This window comes from Marmota monax, unplaced genomic scaffold, assembly GCF_021218885.2.
Source record: "Marmota monax isolate L192 unplaced genomic scaffold, Marmota_monax_Labrador192_F-V1.1 WCK01_AAM20220418_F8-fsc00027, whole genome shotgun sequence".
NCBI lineage: Eukaryota > Metazoa > Chordata > Mammalia > Rodentia > Sciuridae > Marmota > Marmota monax.
In genome coordinates, this window is record NW_026694617.1 from 16,671,097 (window position 1) to 16,681,883 (window position 10,787).

The following is a 10,787-nucleotide window of genomic DNA, read 5'->3' on the forward strand; positions in this document are numbered from 1 at the left end:
AAAGTTACACAAAGGGGGGTTACAGATAACAGAACTCTGACAAGCATCACACTAATGGTAGTTTACATTTTTTTTTTTTTTTTGCTGGCTCCAACATCAGAATTTATGAGGACCATTAGAGCCTCAGAGAGGGTCGTTGTCTGGCCAGGGAAGGCCAATATTTATGAGGTGTCACTAAGTTTCAGAGAGGGCTGCTATCTGGTCAGAGAGCCAGGCATGGGTGAGTTCAAGGCACGGGCAGTCATTCCAAGCAGGTTCAGAATTTGCAGTAATTTATAGTAAAGCCGAAATTATCTTTTCATGGCTTTGTGGCAAGATGGCTCCCAATTTTAATAAAAGATCAGGTTGGGTCTATCAGTTGAGTGCACTGAGGAGATTTGCACATGTGGCAGAGTTAAAGGCATGTAAGGAGCCGAGAACCCAAGCAAACAAAAACATGAAAATAATTATTAACCCCAAGAAGAAAATGTTGTACAAAAAATAAATATCATTTGAGTTTGTACTATTTCTGTGACACTCAATACTATAAACATTGAATAAAGATTTAATCAAGGGTGATGAGAACTATGGTTGAAGATTGGGTGAAGGGCAGGTGTGTTGGCAGGGAGGGAAGGAAGTGAAGATAAATTCCAAAATGGGAGCTCATAACCCACTTGAATCAAATTGTGAAATATGATATATCAAGAACTATGTAATGTTTTGAACAGCCAACAATAAAAAATTAAAAAAAAAAAAGATAAATTCCATCCTCCATAATCAGAAATTCTGTGCCCCTGAACTCCTTTGGTTCCTGCCTATTCCCTCAGTGGATCTGTGCAGACCAATCAAACAGGCTCAACTCCTTTGGTTTCCGTGGGTTTGGCCAGTGGGAAGTCCAGGTAGTGACCAGAGGGAGGATAAATGAGTCAGGACAACTCACGTAAGGCTGGCTCTGTCCTTTAACAAGGGAAACTGCTCCTGTCATTGACCCCCTCTAGGAGAGTCTCCTTTCCTGGTCCAGTAACCTCTCCCTTCCCTTGTCTTTCGGGTTCATGGCATAGACTTAGCTAACCCAATGCTTCCCTCCTGAATTTTATGTGGACAGGGATGGGGTTCATCTCCATGCAGGTGTGGCAGCGGGGACAGCATCCTAACCAGGTAGTTCTCTTCTCTCCAGCTCCTTGCTTCTCTTTTTGTTCCAGCCTATTCTCAACACCTGGTGCCCTTAAACTTCAATTGACGTCAAGAGCCCCCCAGCTGCCATCCAACAAGTTCCCCTTGTCTTATTTGCCTGTGTATCCTCCGGTGCCTGGTCCCTACCAGATACCCAATTAGAGGTTGTTAGATAATCTATTTCTGCCATCACCAGCTGCCCCACGCTGTCCCCACTATCCCAGGCTCCAAACAAGGGAAGAGACTACAGCCCTTGAATGGACTTCTCAGGGAAATTGATTTCACAGAGACTGTTTCTAGGATAAAAACAACACCACTCATGGGATTAATAAAGCTATTAATAGCTGATAAGCATGCCATTGAAAAAAGAAAAGAAAGTGTTGCAATCCAGAGTCAATTAAAACCACCAGGACATGCCATTTGCAAAAGCAATCTCCCAAACAATGAGAAACATACATCTTAAGGTTTCTGAGATTGAATTTAGAGAAAATGCCCTCAAGGAATAATAACAAGATGGACCTACTTAAAATATGTAGTGGGAATGAGATAAGAACTCCACAATTGCCCTTGGAATTGAGAAAGATATTAAATGGGGGGTCCATGATGACTCTATTTGTGCTGATGCAACAGCAGGAAGGAGAGGTAGAGAGTCTGGGAACACAGAGCACATGGAAACAAGCAGTTTTGACCTGCACTCGGGTACCATGGAATTCACCCGGACCCTCAGAACCACAAGGCCATTCACTTGGAGAAAAAACAAAACACAAGGGGCCAATCTTGAGATATCCAAAATTATTGTTTGAAAAGGCCAACTGCAGAGAGTGGTAAAGGTTCAGAATTTGAAGTACACATATAGAATTATGAAGGCCAAGGCCACTTATAGGAGCTATAACTAACTTGAATGAAAATAACCAGCAATATAGAAATCTGGAGATATGCCTGCAGAAGGCTATTCTGCTTTTCACTCTGTCTCTGATTCCTTCCTGACTTAAAGTGTATTTCTCTACTACAGAGATGGATGATTTTTTATTATATCACTGAAATTTTGAATTAAGCCCAAACAAAACACTGTTTGAGGGATGTTTATGTTGCACTAGTAAGCAGAAGCACTGACGTGTTCCATGACATGCAAAGAAATACTCACAGATGGTTTTTCCTAAGTTGGGCTTTATAAACCCCTAAAGTCTCCAATTAAGCACGTTTCTCTGGACAAAGAAGGAAAGGAATTTCCTTCACATCCATCTCTCCCCTCATTACCATTCAAGGACCAGATCTAGATGTAAGAAGAATGTGGCACCTAGTGATATGGGAGTCACATACTCTCAGACTCAGGGTTTTGAATTTGGAAATGCTTAGCATTTTTGAAAATGTCTCCATATCTGTGACCTAATGGTCTAAGATAGCTGTTATTATTAATTATACTTCACAGGTGAGAAAAGTAATGCCCAGAACAGCTTAAATTATTAATAAGCCTATTATGTTTCTCAAAGTCCAGCAGGCAGTGCGTGATGGCCTCTGGGCTAATGCACCAAGGGAAGGGTATAACATGGATGTTGGGTCTTCAGTAGGTACAGTCTGAGATGTGCCATGGTCCTGTGGTGGGCATATGAATGTTCTGATCGCCCCTACCCCTCACCCAGTGGACTCAGTTTCTTCCAGGATTCAAGAACTTCTCTGAACCCAGCACATGCACCTGAGGGCCTGATGGTGGTGACCCAACGAACTCTCCAGAGCCCTCCATGGAAAGCGGAAACTGTTTCCCACCCACGGTACTATCAAACCTCCCGTGTTAAAATTTGTCTAACTTGTTTTTTAATTTTATTTTTAATTTGTTCTAATGAGTTATACATATCTAATTTGTTTATTTTACAGTAGACAACTAAATCTTATCACTTGAGCATTTCTTATTTATTTTTTATGTTTGGTACTGGGAATGGGATCAGAGGGCGCCTTACCACTGAGATACACAACAATATTGTTTATTTTTTAAATTTTGAATGAAGCAGCATCTCGCTTGGTTGCTGTGGCCAACCTTGATCCTCTTGCCTCGGCCTCCCAGGTCGTGGGGATTCCAGACATACACCACTAATCCTGGCTACACTTGATCATTTTAAAAAAGATAACAGTTAACCTTTTCTTTGGACGCTTTTTGAGAATGTCACATTTCCTTCCTGGAGCCGTACAGCAACTCTGTGCCGGATTAGCAGTCCTCCTCACAGCCCTAATTGAATCCTCAGGAGCCAGGAAAACAGATAAGTGTGTTTCTTAATATCATTTGTAAACCAGATGCAGCTCCAGCCTCTTGCCCCCTGGAGAGGCAGGTATATACACTTCTCAGCTACTCGCTAACTTTGACCTCCAGCACCACCGTGAGTCTTCACTGTCTGTTTTAGTGTTTTCTTCCTCCGGGTACTGGGGATGAGCCCAGGGGTTTCTACCACTGGGCTACATGCTATCCCCTTTTATTTTTTATTTCAAGACAAGAGTCTCACTAAGTTGTCCAGGCTGTCCTCAAACTTGAGAGTTCCTGCTCAGTCTCCCCAGCAGCTGTGATTACAGGTGTTTAGAGCTCAACCATCACTGTCTTATACCCAAACCTCCAGAGCTCAGGACTTGTCATTAACTGCTAAAGGAATCTATACCAAGCATATTGTGGACTCTGTTAAAAATCAAGAAGTCAACTAATAGGGCTTCTCCCCTCCTGATGGTTTTCCTCCTCCCTCCCCTTGCTTCCTATTCCTTCTGCCAGACCATCTCCTGACTCCAAACTCTTCTTCCTACCATGCAGGGAAATCCAGCTCTCCCAGCTCCTGCATAAGGATGAGACATACCAGCAAACAACACATGACCAAGAAGAGAACCCTTCTTGGAGAACATGTGGGATAGTAAATCTCTCCCCCGCTTCACACTGCTGGGGATCAAACCCAAGGTTTCATATATGCTAGGCAAGTGCTCTACCACTGAGCTACACCCCTAGCCCAATATTTTTTAAAGGTAAAAAGGAAAACTAGTTATTCTTGCCTATATCTCTGGAATAAATAGGCTAAGGATGAGAAAATGATGAATGGGCTTTTGTGCATTATATCATATAATCCATGAGGATATAAATAGACTTTGTTAAAACAATTTTATAAGGGATACTGGTAACAAGTATTTTTCCTCAGTGAGTTTAAGAACCCCGTTTATACATTTTTTTCTATATCAGTACACATTAAGGCTCTTTTCTTTGGGAGGTTTATGAGAACAGGAAATGGATTGGTTGAAAATGACCACACTCATGCCCTGAAATGAAGACTACATTTTGCGATGTAGATGATTTAGGCATAAATATGGTCACCCAACTATAAATACTCAGCTTGGGGTTCTGATGCCTGTACTTCCAGGCTTCTGCTTTGCTCAGGTCTTATTTGGACTCTTTGTCCCCAGATCTATTGGTTTTCTTTGTATGGTCCATGCTGTCTTCACCAGAAAGTTGCTTCTTGCTTTAGGCTCTATTAGCTATTCTCATGTTGAACTGTAAACAAGGAGAACCCATTCAATGACAGCTTAGTAACACTTCACTCTCCCGAGCCAGTGAATGAGAAGGCCACGAGTTCACTGTTTCTAATCTTTAAAGTAAAAAATGTTACCTAATGTGTCCAAGACAAACCAAGTTCTTTGGTGTCATGCTGGATATCTGTCTGTCTCTCACTGTCCAGGCCAGGCCAGATCCCATTCCACTACCCTCCGTCCTTTCTGACAGGTACAGATCTCTATGGGCTGGAATCACTGAGGCTGGTGCCTCCTCTGGCTTTAGTCAGTGGGGAGGCAGGGAGGACAGCGTGGGATGCGCCTCAGGCCGCAGCTTCAGGTCTAAGAAGGTTTTGGCCAGACTGGTAAAGAGCCCTCAGATCAGTTGCTCATTAGAGGAGTCTGTTGTCCCCCAGCCCATTGCATTCAATGGCTGGTGGGAGCAACAGTGGTTAGCTGAGTCTCAGTGGTCCCAAATCAGTGGTGGGTCCAGAGGCAGCCAGTGAGTCCTCCCCACAGCTGATGTCTAAGCAGAGCATTTTCATGGTCCCACATAGAACTGCCCAAACCTACTTGAACTGAGAGTGCTTTTTCCCTATTGAAACTTCTGTTAATACCCCTTAAAACTGTTATTTTGAAAAATGTGGTTTGGAAGAATAACATAAATCTTTCTTGAGTATTTTTATTTTTTATATTGCATTATTTTTATTGCCTTTAACTTCCCCACTAGAACAAATTCCAACACATACTACGTGTTGTGTAAAATAGAATTATGTTTCACAAGATTATTTTCAAGTTTTTTTGTTTTGTTTTGATTTTTTTTTTTTTTTTGTAGTACTGGGAATTGAACCCAAGGGTGCTCTATCATTGAGTTATACCCCCAGCCCTTTTTATATATTTTTTTTTATTTCTTAGGGTCTTGCTAAATTGCCTCTGCTGGTCTTGAACTTGCAATCTTTCTGCTTCAGCCTCTTGAGTAGCTGGGATTATAGGCATATGCCACCACACCCAGTCCTTTTCAGATATTAAGATGTGTCCCCAAGGATGTGTGGATGCCTGTGTGGAATCTCAACACACCCCCTTTTCCTTTTGTGCTTTGAAATTGCCTCTCTCCCTCTCTTGTTGTTCTATTTATCTTATCATCTCCTGTGTCCCTTTTGTACTTTAAATGCATTTGTATTGACTTTGTCTAGTCCCTCTCTCAACTCAGATTTCTGTCAGTAGTCTGAGATATTCGACCAGGTTATTAATGTTGTCCAAGTCTGATTCTAAGTCAATGAGTTTTAGAGGGGCATAATCTGCTTTTAGAGTTGTTCGGAATTTTTTAATTGATGAGAGGTGTTTGGGGAGTTGCCATAGTTGGAGGCCACTAAAGCATCTTGTAGGCCAGGCCCATGATGCCAGAAGTCCTATGGAGAACAAGTTACCCAGCACCCTGAATGATTGTTTTTATGCCACTGGAAGCATTCTAGTAAGTGTAAATCTGTTTGCAACTACTCAAGTCTAGATGGTAATTCTGAAGTAAGCCAAAGATCTCCCAGCCAACTCTCACCCCCAGTTTTAATATATACTAAATTTTTCCAGGAATGTAACCACCACGTACATTGAAGGGAGACAATATTTTGTTTGCTTTGTCACTTGACCACGTTTGTTCACAGTTGAGAAAATCATAACAAAGTTGTATTTAGTACAGTATAATCTATCTAATAAGCAGATTTGGATCCCAAACCCTCATCTTAGTTGGGATTCGCTGAGCAGGTCTTGAAAGGAAAGGCAAAATCTTCCAGGAAAGGAGGACAACCAGTCTTGCAGGTGGAGGCCTCTCCTCTCCTGTGGGTCCATATTCTCCCCATCCTTTTCCCCAGATCAGGCCAAGGAAATAGGCGCCAAGCAACCAGAGACTGCTGGAATCCAGTGCCTCTTCTGGAGATCCTAGCCAGCCTCAGACTCTGATTTTTTCACAATACTACATGAGCAGAATGAAAGATGCCACTAGGTGGCGCCACACACAGCAGGGCCCGTGTGATGGGATCTGCCCCTCCCATCTGCCCCTCTCAGCCCCCAGTGGAACAGGCTAACCCAGGCATTTTATTAACTTCAGAATAATGCTACCCTATCTTGACTATTTTAAACCCCATTATCAGCAGTGGAGCTTAACTGTTTTTGAGTAACCAGTTCAATAAACCTTTACAAGTCCATTTTGTTCCTTCTGCATTTTGGGTACAAGCTCTTGATTGTATTTCATGACCTCTAGTGGAGTCACAATCAATCATTTACATATTGGCATACATATTATTTTATGCCTTTTCCTTTTATACTACAGTTGGAACAGTGTGCCTATTTTTTAAAAAAACTTAATATGTATAAGTAGGTTATAATTGCTGTTAATTTTATTTCAGGATGGTGAAAGAGTGTTACAAAATATTTGTCATCAAAAAACCTTGGGCTGGATGTGGTAGCACACACCTGTAATCCTAGCTACTTGGGGGGCTGAGGCAGGAGGACCTCGAGTTGGAAGTCAGTCTGGGCAATTTAGTGAGAACTTGTCTCAAAATAAAATTGAAAAAAGGGGTGGGAATGTGGCTCAGTGGTCGAGGACCCATGGGTTCATTCCCCATTACCACAAAAAAGATGACAACTTGGGCGAGACAGAGTTCAAGTCACTTTATTGGAGCATTGGCCTGCTCCTCACTACTTCTCTGTTGAGCCTCACCATAGTGACGCTTCTCTCTTCCACCATCTCCACTGCCTCCTACTCCCACCTCATACTAGGGCTGCTCCTCAAGGTTCCTTTGCTCAGTTTTTCCCACACCTTCTCCTTGCTCTCAGGGCAGCAAATTCCTGTTAAAGTCACCTAAACCTAGGTGCACTCCCAGCATGGCACAGATGGCACAGCCCCCTCCTCAGAGTTTTCCTCCTCTGCAACTCGGTTCTGCCTGTCCCAACTCATCCACCTGGAGCCCCAACTCCATTCTCTTCTGGGATGTCCATGCAGGTGAGGGGACCCATTTGCACTCCTCTCCTGTCCACAGGTCCAATGCCCACTCATCATCCAGTCCTGGGTCAGCCTTCTGAGCCCCTGGGGGTTCCTAACCACAGTCCTGTCATGTCTGTAGTCACCTGAGTTGTCAGACATTCTCTATAATTAATGTCTTCCCTGTAGGCTCTTGCTCCTGAAGTCTTAACTGTCTCTGTCACCACAATACTCTAGGACAACCAGGTTCAAGTCCTCCTAGTTACCTTTTTTTTTATATATAATATGATGATTTTAGAAAGCCTTTTATTTTAAAATCACAATAGACCCTCAGAAAGTTTAAAAAATGATGTAGAAAGGTTCTGGGTATTCATCATTTAGCTTCCTTGAATAACAGCATCTTATATCTCTTGTAGTACAATATCAACACCAAGAAATCGACACTACTAGAATCTACAGGCTTTATTCAGATTTCAACAGTTTTTAAATTATTTATTTGTTTTTAGTTATAGGTGGACATAATACCTTTATTTTATTTTTTTGTGGTGCTGAGGATTGAACCCAATGCCTCATGCATGCTAGGCGAGCACTCACCCTCTGAGCCACAACACCAGCCCCTCAACAGTTTTAATATTTGCTTATTTGTGTGTTTTCATATGATAGTTCTATGTAAATTTACCACATGTACCGACTTTTTCAAAATACATAAGAATGATAAATACTTTTATTATCATGATCTCCAATGCACATTTTTTTCTTTTTTTCCCCTCCTGGTCATCTTTGACTCAACTTCACCTTTGTCTCTCATATTTCATCAGACACCAAGTGAATGAAACTGAGTGAACATTTTAATGAGATTTTTGTTTTGCTTTTTATAAAATTTAAAATATGTATTACAAAAATAATGTTCATAAAGATGCCAATTAAGAAATAGAGTCATACAGGTCTGCAGGAAAGGACACATTGATGTTAAATCAGCACTGTCTCAAACTTGGGATCAAAAACTGAGACAGGTATGTTACCTGTCTGGGTTGCTCAATCTATGTGGGAGAGAGGTGGACGATAGTCCTTAAGGCTCTTCTTATTTTATGACTTGCAATTCTTTGTGGCATTCCTCTGATGGAGAAAATAAATTCTCTTTGGTCAGGAAAAAAAAAAAAGAAAAGAAAAGAAAGAAAGAAATAGAGTCATTTCTGTGCCCATTATCTGTCCATCCCTCCAAAAAACACTTTGTTGAAAAAAAAAAAACACTTTGATAAACTTTGAAATTACTTTAAGAAGAAGTCTGTGATATCAGACTAAAACCAAGGTCTCTACCAAGAAATGAAGACTACTGGAAATAAAATAAAGGAAAGCAATATGAAATTCATTTGTTAAGATTTTAATTTCTCAAAAAAAGATTTTAATTTCTCTAAATTAAAATTTAGAGAAATTGTCTAAAGAAAACTGTAGCAATATTTGTGGGTTTATAGTATATATAAAAAGAAAATGTGTGATAACAATAGCAGAAAAATCAGGAGGGAGAAACTGGGAGGACCTTTTGTAAGGCTGTCTCACTACATAGGAAGCAGTATATTATTATACATTCTAAATATGCAACGTATTCATTTTTATGGTTTAGATGAGGTGTCCCCCAAAAGCTCACGTGTGAGACAATGCAAGAAGGTTTGGAGGAGAAAAGATTAGGTTACAACCTTAACCTAATCAATAAATTAATCCCTGATGGGATTAACTGGTAACTGGAGGCAGGTGGGGTGTGGCTGGAGGAAGTGGCTCATTGGGGGTTCAGCTATGGGGTATATATATATATATTTGTATCTGGAGAGTGGAGTCTCTCTCCCTCTCTCTCTCTCTCTCTCTCTCTCTCTCTCTCTCTCTCTCTGCTTTCTGATTATGATGTGAGCTGATTCCCGCTCCCATACTCTTCTGCCTTGATGTTCTGCCTCACCTCCAGCCCCAAGGAATGGAGCCAGCCTTTTATGGACTAAGATCTCTGAATCTGTGAGCCCTCTAGTCACAGCAGCAAAACAGCTGACTAAAATATTCATAATATAATAGTGGTGATAAAATGAAATCATAAAAAATAGCAATAAAAAGAGAAGGCAGAAAAAGAGAAAGAACAAACGAACACACAGTGCTCGGCAAAAGTATGCAGCAATAATCATATTATATATGGACAGTCCCTCTAAATGCACCAGTTGAAAATCAGAAATTGTCAGACTGGACTTAAAAAACAGAACCCTAGGGGCTGGGGGTGTGGCTCAACGGTAGCACACTTGCCTGGTATGTGTGAGGCACTAGGTTCAATTCTCAGCACTACGTATAAATAAATAAAATAAAGGTCTATCAATAATTAATATAACCCAACTATTTTCTCTCTACGAGTACATTGCTTTAAAATATAAAGACATGGAGATGTTAAGAACAAATGGATGGAAACATCTATACAACACACAGACACTAACGAAAAGAAAGCTGGAGTGACTATTTTAGTGTCAGCATAGATTTCAGAACAAGGAATATTATCAAAAATAAAGGGGATAGTATCTAGTAACAAAGAGATAAGTTCTTCAAAAAGATAAAACAGTTATAAACATGTATGCATGTAACAAAAAAGCTTCAAAATACATAAGGGAAAACATAATAGAGCTAAAAAAAAAGAAGAAAAAATAAACAAGTCCACTGTTATAGGTAGATAATTCAATATTTTTTCTCAGTAAATTGATAAAAATAGAAAGTCATTGATGATATAAAAAATCTTGGCTGGTATAGTGGCATATGCCTGTAATCCCAGTGGCTTGGAGACTGAGGCAGGAGGATCAAGAGTTCAAAAGAAGCTTCAGTAACATAGTGAGGCCCTAAGCAACTCAGCAAGACCCAGTCTCTAAATAAAAATTTTTAAAAGGGCTGAGGATGTGGCTCAGTGGTTAAGCACCCCTGGGTTCAATTCCTGGCACACACACACACACACACAAAAAAAAAAAATCCTGTCCACCAACTAGGTCAAACTGATATTTACAGGACACTCTATCCAATAACAGTATAAGGCACTCTCTTTTCAAGTGCACTTGGAACGTCTGTTAATTAAGATAGACTACATTTTGGACCTAAAACAAACCTCAATGACTTTAAAAGAAACCATATAAGCATG